This window comes from Pogoniulus pusillus, chromosome 26, assembly GCF_015220805.1.
Source record: "Pogoniulus pusillus isolate bPogPus1 chromosome 26, bPogPus1.pri, whole genome shotgun sequence".
Lineage (NCBI taxonomy): Eukaryota > Metazoa > Chordata > Aves > Piciformes > Lybiidae > Pogoniulus > Pogoniulus pusillus.
In genome coordinates this window covers 13,410,669-13,431,753 of record NC_087289.1, presented here as the reverse complement: position 1 = coordinate 13,431,753, position 21,085 = coordinate 13,410,669, and the positions used below count along the sequence as shown (strand labels likewise).

Sequence of the window (21,085 nt, the reverse complement as noted above, 5' to 3'; positions counted from 1 at the left end):
AGGCTCATGGAATCATGGTTCTTTCACAAGTTTATACTTGTGCAGCCATTGCCATCTAATAAAGGACCATTCAGATTCATCAGCAACAGCCTGGGAAAGTCATAGAATCATAGAACCAGTCAAGGTTGGAAGGGACCACAAGGATCACCTAGTTTCAACCCCCCTGCCATACCCAGGGACACCCTACCCTAGAGCAGGCTGGCCACAGCCTCAGCCAGCCTGGCCTTAAACACCTCCAGGGATGGGACTTCAACCACCTCCCTGGGCAACCCATTCCAGGCTCTCACCACTCTCATGATCAACAACTTCCTCCTCACAGCCAGCCTGAACCTACCCACCTCCAGCTTTGCTCCGTTCCCCCCAGTCCTGTCACTCCCTGATATCCTGAAAAGTCCCTCCCCAGCTTTTTTGTAGGCTCCCTTCAGATCCTGGAAGGCCACAAGAAGGTCACCTGGGAGCCTCCTCTTCTCCAGCCTGAACAGCCCCAACTCTTTCAGTCTGTGCTCACAGCAGAGCTGCTGCAGCCCTCTGAGCACCCTCGTGGCCCTAGTGCAGCAGAATTAGGAGAAACATGTAGGTCCTCAATCGTTTGGGTCCCTCTTCTGCACAAACACATGCGTTCCAAACGGCAGCTGCATTGACTTCAGTAAGTTGGCTCTGACACAGCTAATTAGCACCAAAACATGTTCTGTTGGGGTCTCTGCTACGGCAAAGCTCTGATCAATGGAGCAATTAAAATGCTTGTAGCTGTCTTATGCTGAATCTAGTTACATGAATACGATAGCTGCTGCACGCTCTCAGCCACAACTACCTTACAATAAGGACAAGCAAGCTACGCATCTGCCAAGGATTAGGTATTCCTCACATAGAGCCTTAGCAGGAGGATCACTGGATAAAATCCCTTGGGAGATGCCTGTTCAATCTAATCACAGGATAAAGCAGGAGATGTGAATGTAACTGCACTTTGCAGTCACTATGTTTATCTTTTATGCCCATCACCAAGGGACAGAGGCAGGCAGTTTGCTGGCCTGAAGCAATGCCATGGTCCTGCAGAACAGCCTTCCACAGCTTGCATCCCTACAGCCACTGCAGGCAGCTGACCATTCTAGGTCATCTCTCTTGAATGAAATGTTAATACATTTAAAAAGCTGATTAGTTGAACTGACCCAGCTTTTTGTCAGCTCTTCAGTGCAGCTTCAGAAATCCCCTAATAAGATTTACTCTTCTGCAGCAGTTCGCTGCTCACTGAGCAGTGTAAGCTCAATCCACAGGGATTTTACTATGGCAAAATAAGTTGGTAGATCATCTCACCACCACAGATTTCAAAACCAACAACAGCACAAGCAGCAGTCAGGTTCAGAATTGATTTGCATAAGGTCACACAACTACTACTTCCATAAAAAAGGGCATGCGTTGGATCAAATTTCAACAGCATCACAGGAACATGGCGAAAGAGGGAGAGCACAGAAAGTGTCTCAAGAGCTTCCTCACTCACTAGGCAAAAAATAGAACAGCCAAGAAATCAGAGAGATGAAGCAGGAGGCCTGCTTGCAGCCCAGAAGGCAAATGTATCCTGGGTTGCATCATAAGAAGAGTCACAAGGGAGGTGATTCTCTCCCTCCACTCTGCTTTTACGAGACCCCTACCTGAAGTACTGCAACCAGTACAGGTGTCCCCAGTACAAGAAAGACATAAAACTGTTAGAGAGAGTCCAGAGGCCATGAGGATGATTAAAGAGCTAAAGCATCTCCACTGTGGGAACAGGTTAAGAGAGTTGAGGCTATTAAGCCTAGAGAAGGCTCCAGGGAGCCTTAATAGAGACCTTCCAGTATCTGAAGAGGGGCTACAGGAAAGCTGGGGGGGACTTTTGACAGAGGCTTGCAGTGAGAGGATGAGGGGAGATAGCTTTGAGCTGGAAGAGGGGAGATTTAGACTGGAGATTAGGAAGAAATTCATTCCAGTGGTGGTGGCACAGGGGTGGTTGACCAGGAAGGTCATGGATGCCCCTCCCTGGAGGTGCTCAAGGCCGGGTTGGACAGTGCCTTGAGCAGCCTGACCTAGTGGAAGGTGTGCCTGCCCATGGCAGCAGGGGTTGGAACTAGATGACCTTTAAGGTCCCTTCTAACCCAAGCCATTCTCCAATGCTGTGATTCTGTGTTGGGCAGCCATCTCAACATACAGCTCCACTTCAGAGCAGCAAACAGACTGCCTCTGGTATTCATCTACACAGGACTTTGCTAGACACCATGGCTGAAACTTCCAGTTTTCCATTTCAGCCATTCTTGATTTTTTTTTCCTAAGACTGATAAAAGCCAAAACAACAACAATGAAGTCTACATGCACACACCTCTCTTTCAAGACAATCCTTGCAGCTTTTGCTTTGCCACTCTTTACTTTCCTCAGACTTTAGAGCAGGAACCTGGAAGAATAGCCATGTTTGTGTATATGCTTTGTGCTTTTCCAAACCCACATAAATCCTAAACCTTTGAAAAACACCATGTAAATGAACCCTGAAACCCGATGGGCAGGAGGCAAAGGGGTGAGGAGAGCAGTGAGAGATGTTGTGGACAGTTCCTTTCAAAAGGCTGGGCCAGACAAAACTCAGAGAGGAAGAAATGTTGTTTAAAACATGGGGAAATGCCTGTCATGAAAGGCCAGGATTTTGAAATCTGGAAAAGCAAACAGAAGACATGAGATGCAGATGTACAGAACTGTGATTGGTACAGAGATAACAGGGGTCATCTCTAACAGAGGTCATGACCAGAGTGTCTGCTCAGCAAGTTTGCTGATGACACTAAGCTGGGAGGCTTGGCTGATCCAGCTGAAGGCTGTGTGGCCATCCAGAGAGACCTGGACAGACTGCAGAGCTGGGCACAGAAGAACCAGATGAAGTTCAACAAGGACAAGTGCACAGTCCTGCATCTGGGGAGGAATAATAAACTGCACCAGTACAGGCTGGGAGGTGATCTGCTGGAGAGCAGCCCTGTGGAGAGGGAGCTGGGAGTCCTGGTGGCTAACAAGTTAACTATGGCACAGCAATGTGCCCTTGTGGCCAAGAAGGCCAATGGGATCCTGGGGTGTATTAGGAGGAGTGTGTCCAGCAGATCAAGGAAGGATCTCCTCCCCCTCTGCTCTGGTGGGACCTCATCTTGAATACTGTGTTCAGTTTTGGGCTCCTCTGTTTAGGAGGGACAGGGATCTGCTGGAGAGGGTCCAGCAGAGAGCTACAAGGATGATTAGAGGACTGGAGCACTATCTGATGAGAAGAGGCTGAGGGACCTGGGGCTTTTTAGTATGGAGAAGACTGAGAGGGGATTTAATAAATGTTTATAAACATCTGAGGGCTGGGGGACAGGCTCAGCTCACTGCTCCCTGGGATAGGAGGAGCAATGAGTGTAAGTTGCAGCACAAGAGGTTCTGCCTCAACACAAGGGGGAACTTCTTTACTGTAAGGGTCCCAGAGCACTGGAACAGGCTCCCCAGAGAGGTTGTGGGGGGCTCCATCTCTGGAGACTTTCAAGGCCTGTCTGGATGTGTTCCTCTGTGATCTGTGTTAGATAGGATTGTCCTGCTCTGGCAGGGGGGTTGGAGTCAATCTCCCTGTGTCCCTTCCAGCCCCTAAGATCCTATGAGGGGTGAGATGGCCTATTGATCTCTTTCAATACAAGAATGAAGAGCACTCATACAAAGCTAGCAAGAACCAAATTCAAATAACAGAAGGTTGGGTTTTTGTACAGAAGTAGTAGAACTGTGACCCTCCTTGCCATATGGCAGCAAGAGTTAAAGAGAAACTGGATAGCTTCCGGGAAAGAGTCAGCAGTTACTGACTCCATGAATGCCACATCAGCTCAGGATGCTTCTGTATCAAAAATATGTGGAGGTGGGGAAAAGGGCCAGAGGATGTTGCTCAAATATGGTGATCCTGTTCTCATGCTCTGTCCTGGACACCTGCTTTTGAATTTTCTGGGAGGCAGGACACTGCCTCTCACTATTAAAGTTACCCCCAGATCCCTTTATACAGTTATTTCCAGTGCTGCTATCCCTTCAGTGACTGCAAGCCATAAAGAACAACTAATACTTATTTGTGACGTCTTAGAGATTTAAAGCAGGCCTAAAGTAGACATGTCCCAAAGGACAGCAAATGGAGCCCTGGCTTGCATCACCCTATGCTTTTTATTCTTCCCAGAGACTGCTCTGTCCTGACTTTACTCCTTGCATGCACATGACCCAAGAACAATAAGGAGGAAAGAAGAAGCTTGTGCTGGATTTTGTCAGCTTGCACCCAGAAGGGTCATAGCTCAGCACAGAGGAAAAGTCAACTCTGCCTCACCTTCAACTGTTAAGCAGTAACTTGCCCAACAAAACAAGGAGAGAGGCTTCAACATGCTCTCCTAGACAGTGACTCAGAGTTCAACACCTACCTAAAACCTCACTGAAGGTGTTTCCAGCTCTCATAGGCAGACAAAGAGATAAGCCAGAAAGCAGAACTCCAAGCAAAACAGCTAAATTTAGGCTGATAATTATTCCTTTCTTGTGCAGACTGGAAATAAAGACAGAGCCTGAAGAGTGACCTATCAAATAAATTGCTAGTGATTGCTTTTAAACTGCACAGGAATGATGGCATTTTATCATGTCATCACATCTAATAAACAGAAAATGCAACTGAGTCACTCAGTGGGCAATTTGATTTGATTTTCCATTTCACTTTGATGCTTATAATTCCATTTTATGTCAGCAGCAGAGAGGGCTGAGCTGTGGTAACTGATAATCCAGTAGAGTACATTTTTGCCTCTGATACCACCAAAGCATCAGATCGTGATAACCCTTCACAGCAATAGGGACTGAAGATGAGGCTTTCACCCAGAGACCTCTGCAGCATTGCTGATATTCCACTGCCATTTGGTAGAAACTGGATGGTATTTTTCAGCATAAATACAGCAAAACCACGGTGTTAGCTGAAGCACTCTGCAGATCTGCAAAGTCCTTAGGGGCTCATTTACACAGGGGTTGGCAGGCTGAATTCAGTGCTTGTATTCCCAAAATCCTAGCCTCCATGCAGACCACAGTATCATCAGGGTTGGAAGAGACCTCATAGATCATCAAGTCCAACCCTTTACCACAGAGCTCAAGGCTAGACCATGGCACCAAGTGCCACGTCCAACCTTGCCTTGAACAGCTCCAGGGACGGCGACTCCACCACCTCCCCGGGCAGCCCATTCCAGTGCCCAATGACTCTCTCAGTGAAGAACTTTCTCCTCACCTCCAGCCTAAATTTCCCCTGGCGCAGCCTGAGGCTGTGTCCTCTTGTTCTGGTGCTGGCCACCTGAGAGAAGAGAGCAACCTCCTCCTGGCCACAACCACCCCTCAGGTAGTTGTAGACAGCAATGAGGTCACCCCTGAGCCTCCTCTTCTCCAGGCTAAACAATCCCAGCTCCCTCAGCCTCTCCTCGTAGGGCTGTGCTCAAGGCCTCTCCCCAGCCTCGTCGCCCTTCTCTGGACACGCTCAAGCATCTCAATGTCCTTCCTAAACTGGGGGGCCCAGAACTGAACACAGTCCTCAAGGTGTGGTCTAACCAGTGCAGAGTACAGGGGCAGAATGACCTCCCTGCTCCTGCTGACCACACCATTCCTGATGCAGGCCAGATAGCCTCCTGCTGGCACTGCTGTTCAGCAACCTATGCCTTCTCTCAGAAAATCACTGAGGTTGGAAAAGACTTCCAAGATCATTGGGTTCAACCTTCAATCCAACACCTCCATGACCACCAGACCACATTCTGAACATCTGAACATCTCCACGGATAGTGACACCATCACCTCCCTGAGCAGCCTGTTCCAATACCTGACCACTCTTTCACTAAAGAAATTCTTCCCAATACCCAACCCAAACCTCCCCAGCACAGTTTCTATGACAGGACAAGAGGTAATGGTCTCAATCAACCAAGTTGGAAGAGACCTCCAAGATCATCCAGGCCAACCCAGCCCTAGCCAATCAACCAGACCATAGCACTAAGTGCCTCATCCAGGCTTTTCTTCAACATCTCCAGGGACAGCAACTCCACCTTCCTGGGCAGCCCATTCCAATGCCAATCACTTTCTCCAGGAAGAACTTCCTCCTAACATCCAGCCTAGACCTCCCCTGGCACAACTTGAGACTGTGTCCCCTTGATCTCTTGCTGGATGCCTGGCAGAAGAGACCAATCCCACCTGGCCACAACCTGCCTTCAGGTAGTTGCAGACAGCAATGAGGTCAGCTCTGAGCTTCCTCTTCTGCAGGCTGCACACCCCCAGCTCCCTCAGCCTCTCCTCACAGGGCTGTGCTCCAGGCCTCTCGCCAGCTTCATTGCCCTTCTCTGGACACGTTCCGATATCTCAACATCTCTCTTGATTTGGGGATCCCAGAACTGGACCTCCCACCTGGTTCATTCTATGAGCATCCTCATCTGTTTAGGTCTGTACAGTGGTCACTAAAATTCCTTATTTCTTTCATCTGTTCCCTTTCCCTCTGGAAATTAACATATCCTAAGAATTTCAGTAGTTTCATTTATGTGTTTAGAATTAGTCCAAAATATTCCACCAGTCTGGAAGATCCTCACATCTAACTGAGCTGCATTTGCAGATGAACATTCAGAACAAAGAAAAGAAAAATATTTGTTGGAATTTTAATTTGCAGTAAAAATAATTACTTGGCTGTCACAGCAATAAAATTTTACCTAACTAACTTTGTGAGGCAGTAAATACTTTTCCCTGCACATAATGGATTATGAGGATGCAATAATGTAATACATTGAGTTGGTTCTAAGAGCTCAACACAGAAACAAAGAAAAAAAAAAACCACAAAGAAATTATCACCTCAGAAAAATAAACTGCAACATTCTTGAGTTCAATCTCAAATGTAACAAACTTCATAACCTGCCTAGTAAAAAATGAGCCTTTGATAAATAGGGTAATTTACATGTACTTGTATCAGGTTATAAACCCACACACTAACTTTATTTCTTTCTGTAGAATTTGCTTCTTAGCAAGTGTTTTCTGACAAGGAAAAAGAATTTCATGACTCCATAGGAATATCTGCAGATTGCTTCTGGTGGCAGACAAGATTCAGCCATGCACAAGGCACCATTAAGACTGTAAAGCTAGCCCATTGGCTTTTATTTCTATAGCATGAGGACTACACAGCTGACATCCCATAGGCAAACTGAAGACAGTTTTATTCTTCCCTCATTATTATCATCTCTATTTCTTTCACTCCTTAAAGACAGATTTGGAGATGTTGAGAACTGAACTGAGATGTGAAAACTGTGCAAAAGAGAGTAATTCATTTTCCCTGAGGAAGAGGACCTGGGGGTCTGGGCTGTTGAAAAGCTCAACATGAGCTGGCAGTGTGCATGTGCAGCCCAGACAGCAACTGCAGCATGAGCAGTGTGGCCAGCAGGGCAAGGGCCTCTTTGCTCTCATCGGACCCCACCTGGATTCCTGCGTGCAGGTCTGGAGCCCCTGGAGCACAAAAAGGACATGGAACTGTTGGAGTGAGTCCAGAGGAGGGTCACAAAGATGCTCAGAGGGCTGCAGCAGCTCTGTTATGAGGACAGGCTACAAGAGTTGGGGCTCTGCAGCCTGGAGAAGAGAAGGCTTTGAGGAGGCCTTATAGTGGCCTTCCAGTATCTGAAGGGGACCTACAGGAAGGCTGGGGAGGGACTGCTGACAAGGTATTGCAGTGACAGGATAAAGGGTAATGGGTTTAAACCAGAAGAGGGGAGATTCAAAGTAGATGTTAGGAAAGGGTTCTTTGCAGTGAGGAGGCGAGACACTGGCACAGGTTGCCCAGGGAGGTTGTGGCTGCTCCCTCCCTGGAGGTGTTCATCCAGGCTGGATGAGGTCCTGCATGACCTGTTCTAGTGGGAGATGTCCCTGCCTATGGTGGGGGGTTGGAATTGGAAGATCTTTGAGGTCCCTTCCAATCTAAACCATTCTACAATTCATACAAAACAGAGCTTGGGCAAGTTCATGTGGTTCTTGCTCACACCAGCCAAGGAGAAGAGCAATCCTCTCTGAGTGCATGGCATCAGCATCCTATAACATTCCATCCACAGATCCATCCAGTGACCAGTACGAACCATAATGAGTTTTACATTTATTTCCTGCCCTTCTCCTTCACATCTACCAGAATATAGGAATGAAAGCAGAGCTTGCCCTAAGATTTGCCAATAAGTTTTATAACCCCCAAAACAAAGAAGCCCAAACATCCTCCAAAAAAAAACCAAGCCAACAATACAACTCCAGCTTCCAGCACTGAACAGACATCTGAGCTCCATCCTGATCCCACTGGCACATGAGGATCCAGGTGCTGTGCAGGTGTGGGCTGTTACCATGCATCTAAACTACTCAAAGCTGAAACAAGTTCCTGGATGAAAGAACTTTTAATGCAAAAGAACTGCTTTTGCCATTTTCCTGTAGAAAGTGATTTTAAATTCTATGATTCTTTGGAACAAGCTCAGTCTCTGTTTTCCAGACAGAAGCTGACCACATCTCTTTACTGTCACTGAGTCACCACTGCCTGAAATTTCACCAGGCTGTTTCCTTTCATTCTGCCACCTGAAAATAGCAAGAAGAGACCAACCCCCACCTCACTACAACCTCCTTTCTAGGTAGTAGTAGAGAGCAATGAGGTCTCCTCTTAGAATCATAGAATCAACCAGGTTGGAAGAGACCTCCAAGATCATCCAGTCCAACCTAGCACCCAGCCCTAGCCAATCAAACAGACCATGGCACTGAGTGCCTCATCCAGGCTTTGCTTCAACACCTCCAGGGATGGTGACTCCACCACCTCCCTTCTCCAGACTAAACAATTCCAGGTCCCTCATTCATTCAGTACTGAAGATGAAAATTCCTCCTGGACAAGAACTAAAAATCATTAGCTCTGGCAAAACACAGTTTGATACAAAGCATATTTTCTTACCACTAAGCCACAGTCTTTCAGTTAACATCTTTGTGGGAAGGACAAATGATGCCATTACCTGGTCATGGCATTTTAGAAATGTGTTGGTGTGACAGGGAGCAGAATCTAATCTAATGTACTAAGACAGCTATAAAGAACCTTCCAGGGTGAAATAATTATTTTGTGTTGACAATCAAAACGCAGCTAACAGCAGTCAGTGAACAACTCATAACAACATCTGCCAAAATTAGGCTTCTCTGACAAAGGACTCAGAAGCAGCTGCTGACTCAGGTACACACTTCACAGTATCACAGTATTATCAGGGTTGGAAGAGACCTCACAGATCATCAAGTCCAACCCTTTACCACAGAGCTCAAGGCTAGACCATGGCACCAAGTGCCACCATAGAAGATCAAACAAGTGTGCCCCTTAAATAGGTTATAAGCTGCTACTTAGAACAGAAGTGGAAGACTTGGGAGTCTAGCACCTTTCTGCAGGTTCTTACCCAGATAAGCAATGTGCCATCAGGATGCTTTAGCCACCCTAGGCAGACTGAAATGGCAAAAGACATATAAATACCCTGCTGAACCTATGCCAATGTGTGGAGATGATGTTGAGATTCAGTGGGCAACAAAAAAAGGCAGAAAAGAAGCAAAATTCACCAAGGAAGGTACATTCTTGACTCCATCCCACAGTGACAAGCTAATCATGTCTTTCATTCAGAGATCTTGTTTTATACATTGTCTCTTTTGAGCCCTACCACCATGAGGCTGTGAGGTCAAGTAACAAGGTTTCAATGCATTCCATTTCAAGGTACAAATAGAACCACAGAATCACCCAGGTTGGAAGAGACCTCCAAGATCATCCAGTCCAACCTAGCACCCAGCCCTATCCAGTCAACTAGACCATGGCACTAAGTGCCATGAAGTCACCCCTGAGCCTCCTCCAGCAGGCTGCACACCCCCAGCTCCCTCAGCCTCCCCCAGCAGGGCTGTGCTCCAGGCCCTGTGCCCTTCTCTAGATGTGCTCCAGCACCTCAACATCTCTCTTGAATTGAGGAGCCCAGAATGGGACCACAGCACTGTGATGGTTTGGGTGGTCCCCTCTCCCCCACAGTTTGGAAATCACCCAGACTAGACTCAGCAGCTCTGGAAGATTTATATTTACATCTTAGCACAGTGTATAAGCAGATATTGACAGTATCTACAGCTATAGACAGAAATAGACAAGGTAAAAGGTAATACAGAAACACAACAGCCCTCCCAGAAACCAGAGTCCCCAGGAGAGGCTTTCAACCACCCTTCCACCTTCTCCCTACCCCTCTACCTTACCCAAGATCTTCCCTTATGTTTAAGGTAGTATGGAGAGTTGGCCAGAGGAGTTAAGAAGCAGGTGGATTAATCACAGAGATGGCAGGTTAGGTTAGAGAGAGGTGCAGCCCAAAGCCCAGACAGAGAGTGACTGTCTTATCTACAATCACACTCTCATTCTTACACATCTCAGCAAGCCTATAAGTAGACATCACCACTGTTTTCTTCTCACAGCCTGTAATCTGGTTCTTCTCACCAAAACATTCCAGCTAGCTTCAAACTAGCACAAGCACTCAAAGTGTTGCCTGACCAGGGCTGAGTACAGGGGCAGAATAATCTCTCTTGCCTTACTGGCCACACTGTTCCTGATCCAGGCCAGGATGCCATTGGCTCTCCTGGCCACTTCCAAAGTAACTCCAAACTTGTCCCCTCCAAAGTAACAGCAATATCTACTACAGCTTCCAAGTGCATTGCAACTTGATTCACAGTCTGGCAAGAGGAGCAGTATTTTGCTAATCCTTCCCTTTGCTTACTTGGTGCCATTTACAATTCTGCATTAATACTTCACACCATGCTTTGCTACTCTGCAAATGTCTCCCTCTTCACCCACCAGCCCCCACCTCTCAAGCCAAAACAACCTGAGAATGCTTTAGAGCTTTGCACAGTAATTGTCCAGATGACATTTCACTACACCACAGAAAGGTGAACTATAAGTTACAGCAGAAAATGCTACCTTTACGCCCTTTGTTGTATTTTTCACATCAGAATAGCTTAAGCTTACATTTTAAAACAGGTTTCTGTAATTTAATAGCTGTGTAGCACAGATCCTTTTTGCCAGAGTGAAAGTTTAATGACATTACATATATGGACCCATTTTTAATGTAGCATCTGCAAGGTTGCCTGATAGTTTCTTCATGTGAGCTTACCATGTATTAACTCAGTATCACAGCCACACTCATCACTCATAGCACAGCAAGAAGAAAATGTCATAGGAGAGGTCAGTGAAGTGTGACTCCTCCTCTGTTAGCATAGGTGGTTTGGGTTTGTTTTCATAGCCCATTATCTTTTTGCACTGTATACTGGATTGCATCAAAAGCAGTGTGACCAACAGGACAAAGCATGTGATTCTTCCTCTCTACTCTGTTCAAGTGAGACCCCACCTAGAGTGTTGCATCCACTTCTGGTGCTCCCAGCACAAGAAGGTTGTGGAACTGTTGGAGCAGGTCAAGAAGCAGCCACAAAGATGATCAGAGGGCTGGAGCACCTCCCCTATGAGGACAGGCTATGAGAGTCAAGCCTGCTTCAGCCTGGCAAAGAGAAGGCTCCAGGGACATCTTAGAGCAGACTTCCAGTACCTAAAGTGGGCTACAAGGAAGCCAAGAAGGGACTTTTTACAGGAGCTTGTAGTGGTGGGAACAGCTTTGAGCTGGAAGAAGGTAGATTTACACTGGATATTACAGAGTAATTTTTTACAGCAAAGGTGGTGAGACACTGGAACTGGTTGCCCAGGGAGGTCATGGATGTCTCCTCTCTCTGGAGGTATTCAAGGCCAGGTTGGACAGGAGCCTGAGCAATCTGGTCTAGTAGAAGGTGTCCTCACTCACTGCAGGCAGGTTTGGAACAAGATGATCAAATCCCCTTGCAACCTAAACCATTCTATGATTCTATACAGACAACAAGACTGGAGAGAAGCTAAAGAAGTCGTTCAGTACATGTTGTAACCTCAGTGTAACGCCAATCCCATTCCTTACTGATGGCCTACAGCCACTCCCAAGAACATCCTGCAAGAGGGAAAAGTCACAACCCTCACAATAATGTATTTCAGTGATTAAGTGTGCTCAGACTTCCAGTCCTTCACCTCAACTGCGTTGCTTTGGACTCTGAGAACCTCTAAGTGCTGTCATCCACCAGGATGGCAGAGCTTGAGAATGCCTTAAAGTAAACATTAAACAAAAATCAGAAAATAAAAATAGATCTGAAAAACAACAGCATCCCCCCAAAGGGCACTAACCAAGCATAACAAACAAGCAAAACCAAACAACAAAACCAACAAGCCACAAAGAAACCAATAAAAAAAAAATCATCATCACTAAGTCTTCCCTACTGATTTACTCATTTCTGGGAATGCTGAGGCATGCCAGGAACCTACTGATTGTGTCCTGATGTGCACCTTATTCCTTTATTCCCCACAACTGCACAACATGCAAGATGATCAAGACTTCTGTAACATAAATTACAGCTAGCATTCTAAAAGCACTGAATTTATCACAGTCCAAAGCTTTCTACAGAAAGCAAGTGTGATTTACCACTTCCCTTTGTATCCCTTGTTACTCTTTATCAAAAGTCATAGAAGAGAATCACAGAATCAGTCAGAGTTGGAAGGGACCACAAGGAGCAGCCAGTTCCAAACCCCCTGCCATGCCCAGGGACACCCTACTCTAGAGCAGGCTGCCCACAGCCTCACCCAGCCTGGCCTTAAACACCTCCAGCCATGGAGTCTCAACCACCTCCCTGGGCAACCCATTCCAGGCTCTCACCACTCTCATGCTCAACAACTTCCTCCTCACATCCACTCTGAGTCTCCCCACCTCCAGCTTTGCTCCATTCCCCCCAGTCCTGTCACAGTATCACCAAGGTTGAAAGAGACCTCACAGATCATCAAGTCCAACCCTTTACCACAGAGCTCAAGGCTAGACCATGGCACCAAGTGCCACGTCCAATCTTGCCTTGATATCCTGAAAAGTCCCTCCCCAGCTTTTTTGTAGGCTCCCTTCAGATCCTGGAAGGCCACAAGAAGGTCACCTGGGAGCCTCCTCTTCTGCAGACTGCACAGCCCCAACTCTTTCAGTCTGTGCTCACAGCAGAGCTGCTGCAGTCCTCTGAGCATCCTCATGGCCCTTCTCTGGACACACTCCAGCATCTCCACATCCCTTTGTAATGGGGGCTCCAGAACTGGATGCAGTACTCCAGGTGGGGTCTCACCAGAGCGGAGTAGAGGAGGAGAATCACCTCCCTGGCCCTGCTGGCCACACTTCTGCTGATGCAGCCCAGGCTCTGCTTGGCTCTCCAGGCTGCAAGTGCACACTGCTGGCTCCTGTTGAGCCTCTCCTCCACCAGCACCCCCAAGTCTCCCTCCTCAGGGCTGCTCTCCAGCCACTCACTGCCCAGCCTGCATTTGTGCTTGGCATTGCCTCGACCCAGCTGCAGGACCTTGCACTTGGTCTTGTAGAACCTCCTGAGATTGGCTTGTGCCCACCTCTGCAGCCTGTCCAGGTCCCTCTGTATGCCATCCCTGCCCTCCAGCCTGTCTGCTGCACCACACAGCTTGGTGTCATCAGCAAACTTGCTGAGGGTGCACTCAGTGCCTCTGTCCATGGCACCCATAAAGATCTTGAACAGGACTGATCCCTGAGTGTTTTGCTTCACCCATTTTGCTTCCAGTTATAAGCAGTCCATCTAAATCAAGTGTAGCTGTGTCCACATGGATCATTCATTTCTCAAGTGTACCAGTCCCTGGATGAGCCTTTAATTGTTTTTAAATGAAGCACCCCTTTGGCTCCAGCCAACTCTGCATTAGGTAATCAGAAGTCTGGCAGCAGAAGTACCTGTGCCTGCCTTCATTTTTATTACTGCTTCTTGTATCAAAATGTAAGTAACTTAAACACTGAAGTGCCCATTCACTGTCAGAAATCAGAAAGCATATATTCAAAAGGAGGGATCTGGGAAATAACTGCAAGTGAAGGCATGTATTTCATGAGATCCTAATTTCGATTGCTCCTCATAAAACAGAGGGAAAGAAATCATTTCAGGACCTCAAGAAGCCCTAAACACACCTCCTCAAATCTAGAAAACCTCTTTCTGTGCTCCTTCAGAGCTATTCCTACACAGAATAGGTTGCCCTACAAGCAAATCTTCATTCAAAAGCATTTAAACTCTTGGAACCTTAGGCTCTGACACAATCCTGGTTCTCACATCTCAAAAAGTGATCCTGTAACTGGCAATTTTACAAGCTACCTGAGGAAATAAAGGATTGCTGGTGCAAGGAGTGAGTTATTTCTATTTCCTCAGGCAGCAGAGTGGGTCTGACCTATGTTAAAGAAGCTATGCTGGCTCCACTGTACCTGTTACAGGGGAAATACACATTTCAGTTTAACAACTGGTGGTTGTGGTACTGGAAATACCATCAGCTACTATGGTGATACAAATTGATTTAATAGTCACTTTGAAACAAACTTTCAACTCCACAGGATTTTGTACACTACTGTAGGCATCTATTTACAGTCTGCCCTCCTGCAGCTATTTAAACAACTCTATACAGCACTTTAGCAGCAGAAAATACCAAAACCCAAGAAAAATCAGAGTTTCCACATTTATTTCATAGAATCAGAATGGTTTGGGCTGGAGGAGATCCAAAGCCTCCTGCCATAGACAGAGGCACCTCCCACTAGACTGGGTTGCTAAAGACCCTGTCCACTGAATCCCTCCAGGGAAGGGGCATCCACAGCCTCCATGGACAGCTTATTCCAGTGACCCTCCAGCCTCAACGTAAAGAATTTCTTCCTAATATCAAGTTTACCTCTCCCCTTTTCCAGCTCAAAGCCATTGCCCTTCACCCTACCACAAGGCCTTGTAAAAAGTCCCTCCCCAGTTTTTGGCAGGTGCTCTGCAGATACTGGAAGGGTGCTATAAGGTCTCTCCAAAGCTTTCTCTTTTCCAGCCCTAACAGCCTCAACTCTCTCAGCCTAGAGGAGGTGCTCCAGCCCTCTGATCATCTTTGCAGCCTCCTCTGGACCTACTCTCACAGTTTCATGTCCTGCCCCAGCTTTATTAAGCATAAAGGTTATTACTACTTTGTTATTCTCTTGAGAGTCCATCCAGAAATGCCCAAAATGAGACCCAAAGTGTACAGTCAAGATTTTTTCCACTAGTAGTAGCTGTCCTGCTCTTTCCATACACCTACCTTCCATTGTCAGTATATCCTGTCATTCCAACACAGTGCATGAGTAATTGCTCACATAGCAGCTCATGAATATGTAATTCACCCAGAAAATTAACATACAGCAGTTGGTGTATGCTTATGTGAAAAGTCTACTCAAAAAGCAACCCATTTCCCTTCAAATTTTAACTGTATGTTCTCACCATCTATGTGATTTTAATACCTCAGCCACCTTAGAAAGCACAGAACAATGCAGCTAGAGAGAACCCTACCAAATCCAACTGTCTGCATTATCATTTGTATTGGCCTTTGCATTTCCTTTCTTGGCCTCTTTTTTCCCCCCCAGACCTCTTTCCATTTTTCTTCTTGCCTGTCCAAATGAGGAAATATGGATTGTTCTCATTCATAGCTGCTCCAGGCCTTTTCAGTATATTCTTTGGACTTGAACTCTTCTTCTGGGAATGTACAAAATATAATTCCTATTTGAAAACTAACTGCTCCCAGCACTGTAAAATTGCACCCAGGAGAAGAGCCAAAAAATATGAAGTCTGAGGAAAAGAGAAGCTAGCAGAGCTGGAATAAAGATTAAAAATTAACAAAATAATTTAGTAATGAAAAATTCCAGTGATCAGTGATTCCCAGGAAGACTAAGTCTGGAGAAGAAAAGGATTCGAGGAGACCTTACAGTGACCTTCCAGTATCTGAAGGGGACCTACAGGAAGGCTGGGGAGGGACTATTAACAAGGTCTTGCAATGACAGGACAAGGGGTGATGGGTTTAAACTGGAAGAGGGAAGATTTAGTCTAGATGTTAGGAGGAGGTTCTTTGCAGTGAGGGTGGTGAGACACTGGCACAGGTTGCCCAGGGAGGTTGTGGCTGCTTCCTCTCTGGAGGCATTTAAGGCCAGGTTGGATGAGGCCTCGAGCAACCTGCTCTAGTGGGAGGTGTCCCTGCCTATGGCAGGGGGTTGGAGCTGGATGATCCTTGAGGTCTCTTCCAACCTAGACCACTCTATGATTCAGAATTCCAGATGCCACTTTCAATAATCATCCAGAAAACTTTAAAAAATCCCTCTGTCATCTCAAACCAAAGCTGACCCACATAGTTCCAATCTTCTAAGTCAGTACCAGCACTCTGCACCACCTCTGGAGCGGACAATAGCAGGCACACAGCAGCTGCACAAGGTATTCTCACAGTTCAGGTGATGATGCCAAAAAAGCCACCCCCAACACATAAAAGCAACAGCCAAAAGCATTTCTTTCATCTTTATCTGAAACTCCAGGACAGCACAGATGAATTCAGGGAGTGTACTTGTGAATGTGCCTCCTTCTGTCTACATGCATCTTCATCTTTAGATGCCAACAAGACTTCAGCTAATGCTACAGTTGATGGCTCATTGCCTACCAGCTGCTTATTGCTATCAGCTTCTAGCCCAATATGAAATGAAAGTGAGTGCACTAGTAGTTGAACTAAACAGCTCAGTCTGAGTTTACTGCAAACACCACCTCCTTTCCCTGAGGAATACCACAGCTGAAACACTCAAATGAGCTCTCCAGTTTGCTGGCATGAGGCTGACATCAAACCACTATGAATTAAAAAAAATTAGGACCAACTTACCAGTCTTGATTTATCTTCCAGAATTTAAGTGCTCCTATCCCTGTCTCTTCCCCCATCTCTTCTGGGAATGCAGGTAGGCTGAAAATTGAGTGGAGGTTTAGGAGTTACAGACATACAGAGCAGGTTTTATATTTAAGCTTGCACCTTGACTTAAAAGATATTGAAGTTATGTTAGGGGGGAAAAAACTCTCTTTGGAGATCAAGTTGTCCAGTACCACATCCAGAGGGGTCCGAATATCCCCAAGAAAGGCTAGAGCCAAATCACAATCCTTGTGTAAGTTCAGCTCCTTCTGACTTTTCAGGAATGACTGATATTTTCTGCATGGCAGTCAGCTCTGCTTTGTGCTATTGCTTCAGTTTGCCAGCTCACTAACAGCTCTGCAGCAGCTTACTCTGTTTTGCCTATCTTAACAACAGAAGGGCTCATCAGTTATTCTCAAGCAGCCTCTTCTTTCTAAAAGTCTAAAGCAGCAAAATCTTAAGGCAAACAACTGGAATAGACTATATCCTTATAATAGATGAATACTGTACTCTGTGACTTTGTTAGCCACTATGGAAAGACTGTCCTAGGCTGACATGTAAAAGACAGACAGCTAACTAAGAATGCCACAGAATTCCCTTGCTGTTGCCAGCAAATATCTAAAAAGCCAAGTGAAAAATACCCTTCCTGTGACAGCTTTGAAGTAAGTCCATGTGTGACAGCAATCAGGTCTCTTCTGACAAGCCAGGTTCCACAAAAAAAAAAAAAAAGAGGTTTTCTCAGGCTTTGTGCCAAGGTTGTCAAGAAATAAGAACAATGGCACAAAGCAGAACTTGCTGTATCCCTCAGCAAAGAGGGGAGCCAGCTACCCAAACCCAGGTTTCTGGGAGGTTGTGAATAAATCAGGTTGTAATGGCTGGCTCTAGAGGGACTGAAATGGGAAGAAACTGCAAGAGTAGATCTTGTGTCTGTATACGACAGGTTTCTGGAGGTTTTGCAGGATGCTAGAGTCAGACTGTAAAGAGTTACTTGTGTAGACTGGATAGGGCTGGGTGCTAGGTTGGCCTGGATGATCTTGGAGGTCTCTTCCAACCTGCTTGATTCTATGAAATTGCAAGATGAACAGAGGGATTCACATCAATATAAGGATGTGATGAAACTCAAAGGACGAGTATAGGTGTAATCTCAGTGCTGCCTGATGCAGTAAGGGAAAGATAAGTGGCAGTGTCTCTGATGAAAAATGATGGTACAGAGCAATATCACATCAGGGAACAAAGACCAAACGTAAAGGTGAGACTGAACAACAAATATCCCCACTTCTAATGAGAGAAAAACCTCTTCTCTCTCTTCTGTCACAGAGCTTTTCCCTCTGACAAATCTCAAGGGCTGGCAATCTGAAATTAGGGAGTGCAAAACCTGTTAAGAACTTCTGGAGTGCAAACTTCACTGACAGGAAACAGTCATTTTCTGCCCCGAACTGTCCTTAGCTGAAGGTCTCTCTGCCCTTTTCTTTCACAACAAAAGCAAAGCATCTCAGCAATATTGAGGGAAAGGCATGTGAAAACCATGTCTATAAAGGACTTGGAGCACAATAGCTGAGAGAGCAAAAGGAAAGGGAGGAGAAAATAAAAAGAAAAAAGGAGGGGAAAGGGAAAACAAAAGGAGTAAAAGTAGTGAAGGAGAAAACAGAAGAGAGAGAGAAAGAACAGCACACTGCTAGGGAAAAGGAGGGCAACAGAAGAGTTAAGGGTAGAAGATGGTGTGAGACAGTTAAACAGAACACCTGTAGAAACATAATGTCTGAGTCCCCTCTCCAAAATCTGAGGTACATAAACAAACTGCAGTATCACAGGGAAGAGTTAGCATTAAACAACTCACCCTTGGGGGAAACAAGTTCTAAGTAACTACAGCACATAAACCCATGAAAATAAACAAGGGACACAGAACGAAGAGAGGCTGCAGTGATAGAAGAGGAAAAAAACCAGAACAGTTTGGAGAAGGTGACACTGCTTTAAAAACCTAAGAGTTCATTCATGATCCATGCCCTACTCTGTGACCAGGTGGCCAGCAAATGCCTTGACCAGCTCCAATTAGTAGCCTATACACAACTTCAGAAACAGAGGTAGAGTCATGTGTGGGCTCAATCTGAGGTAACAGGAAATATCAGGGGCAGAAGACATGCTTGAACATTGACAGAAAAAGCATAAAATAATGGCACTAAAGCAGAAAAAGACAAGCTCTGGATTGAGGAAGAATGTGAAAGATGATAAGGTCAGTGGCAGCAGGACTGCAGATACCATAAAGGGAATGCCATGGCAAGGAAGAGAAAAAACACTTAAAATACAAAACTGGAGATCAGATGGAAAAACAAATCAAGTAAGATAACTGAAGTTCAAGCATCCAATCACATGGAAACAGAAAATATTAAATACTGCATGATGCCATGGTGTTTATTAGAAAATAATTGATCAGAAATAGCCAGCAGGGTTGAGGGACACAACAGAGCCTGAACAAAGCCAAAACAGGGACTTTGCACAGTGACAACTGAGGAGCAGGACAGGGAATTACAGCCTGTTTCCAGGAATTAACACTACAACAGCACGTGAAGAATGTGAGAAGGTACAGCACAGCACTGAGGGAGTCATGTCTGAGAGGCTGACATTCAAGTATTAATTGGTGCAATTAACATTTCACCCAGACCACCAGTTTCAACACTAACCTGGGTTTTAAAGAAGGAAAGTCTGGTGTGTCTGGCTCTAGGTTTCAGGACTTCCCACTCACTCAGAGCCACTCAGCTGTTAGATGGGCTGGCTTGAGGCCAGCACATTTCAAGTGCTCCCCTAAGAGACTGCTGTGTCTTAGTATTGTCAGCTTCTCCACTTTTCATTCAAAACCCAAACACTTCCCATTGCTTCTATTCCCCTTTTGCCACTGACCGTCCCAACGCAGCCATGAGCCTTGCCATCTCTCATTTCTCACTTCACAAGCTGACAGATGACTGCCACAACAGCAGGGATAACTCACACCCCTAGCACACTCTTAACAGGTATTTAAAAACTAACATGAATCTTTTACCTCCTGGCAATGCAAAAGTCATTGAGCATCGAGATCAAGCCCTTAGGTAAGCTTTCCTAATAATGTGAAATGCTGAAGTGATACCATTTTTCCAGCTGAAAAGTTGGTTTAGGAGATTTCTGCACTGTAAATGGGAACATAGAACAAAACCTGATTTCATATATAAAATAATTTCCTCTGTGTGCCCCAGGCCCTTTCCAAGCTCACTAGACTTCATGATTTTAAATGCTGTGCCAACTAAAGGAGCTAGTGTAGAAAAGACACAGCAAGGAGGCATTTAAAGGTGAGGAACACATCTCTGTGGCAGAAAAAAGATTGTTGTCAAAGCATGAAATTAGTTGCCAGCTGCCCTTCCTCTGTCTTTGAATTCACCCAGCAAAACTCTGAGCACAGTAGTGAATAAAGGGCAGAGCTCATCGTACATCAGTCATGTTTCCAGCAGGCTCACAGAACTTAAGGGGCTGGAAGGGACTTCAAAAGACTAAGTCCAACCACCGGGATAGGGCAAGGCCACCTACAGCAAGTCCCACAGGAACACATCCAGGCAGGTTTTGAATGTCTCCAGTGAAGGAGGCTCCACAACCTCTCTGAGCAGCCTGTTCCAGTGCTCAGTCACCCCCACAGAGAAAAAGCTTTTCCATATGTTTGCATGGAACCTTCTATGCTCCAGCTTGCACCCATTGCTCCTTGTCCTGCCATTGGATCTGCAGATGTGTAAGCTCTTGCCATGGTTTTACTGCTGAGCACAGTGCTTGCTACATAGCTAACTAAAGTAAACTCACAGAATGGTTTGGGTTGCAAAGGACCTCAAAAATCATCTAGTGTCAAGTCCCCCTTGCCATGGGCAGGGACACCTCCCACTAGATCAGGCTGCTCAAGGCCCTGTCCAACTTGGCCTTGAACACCAGCAGTGACCAGTAGGACAAGGGAGGTTATTCTGCCCCTGTACTCAGCACTGCTCAGGCCACACCTTGAGTGCTGTGTCCAGTTCTGGGCCCCTCAATTCAAGAAAGATGTTGAGGTGCTGGAACATGTCCAGAGAAGGGCAACAAAGCTGGTGAGGGGCCTGGAGCACAAATCCTATGAGGAGAGGTTGAGGGAGCTGGGCCTGTTTAGCCTGGAGGAGAGGAGGCTCAGGGGTGATCTTATTACTGTCTACAACTACCTGAAGGGACATTGTAGCCAGGTGGGGGGTGGCCTCTTCTCCCAGGTAACCAGCAATAGAACAAGGG

General features: G+C 46.1%; 1 long non-coding RNA gene across 4 annotated transcripts in view; it reads right to left on the bottom strand.

Moving 5' to 3' along the window:
• The window catches only part of LOC135186907 (uncharacterized), a 90,306-nt gene that overhangs the window by 66,109 nt on the left and 3,112 nt on the right, over positions 1-21,085 (bottom strand). For all 4 annotated transcript variants that reach the window (XR_010307139.1, XR_010307141.1, XR_010307142.1 and 1 more), the window contains exon 3: positions 16,799-16,876. This is a non-coding gene — a long non-coding RNA (uncharacterized LOC135186907). The remainder of the gene's footprint in view (positions 1-16,798; positions 16,877-21,085) is intronic.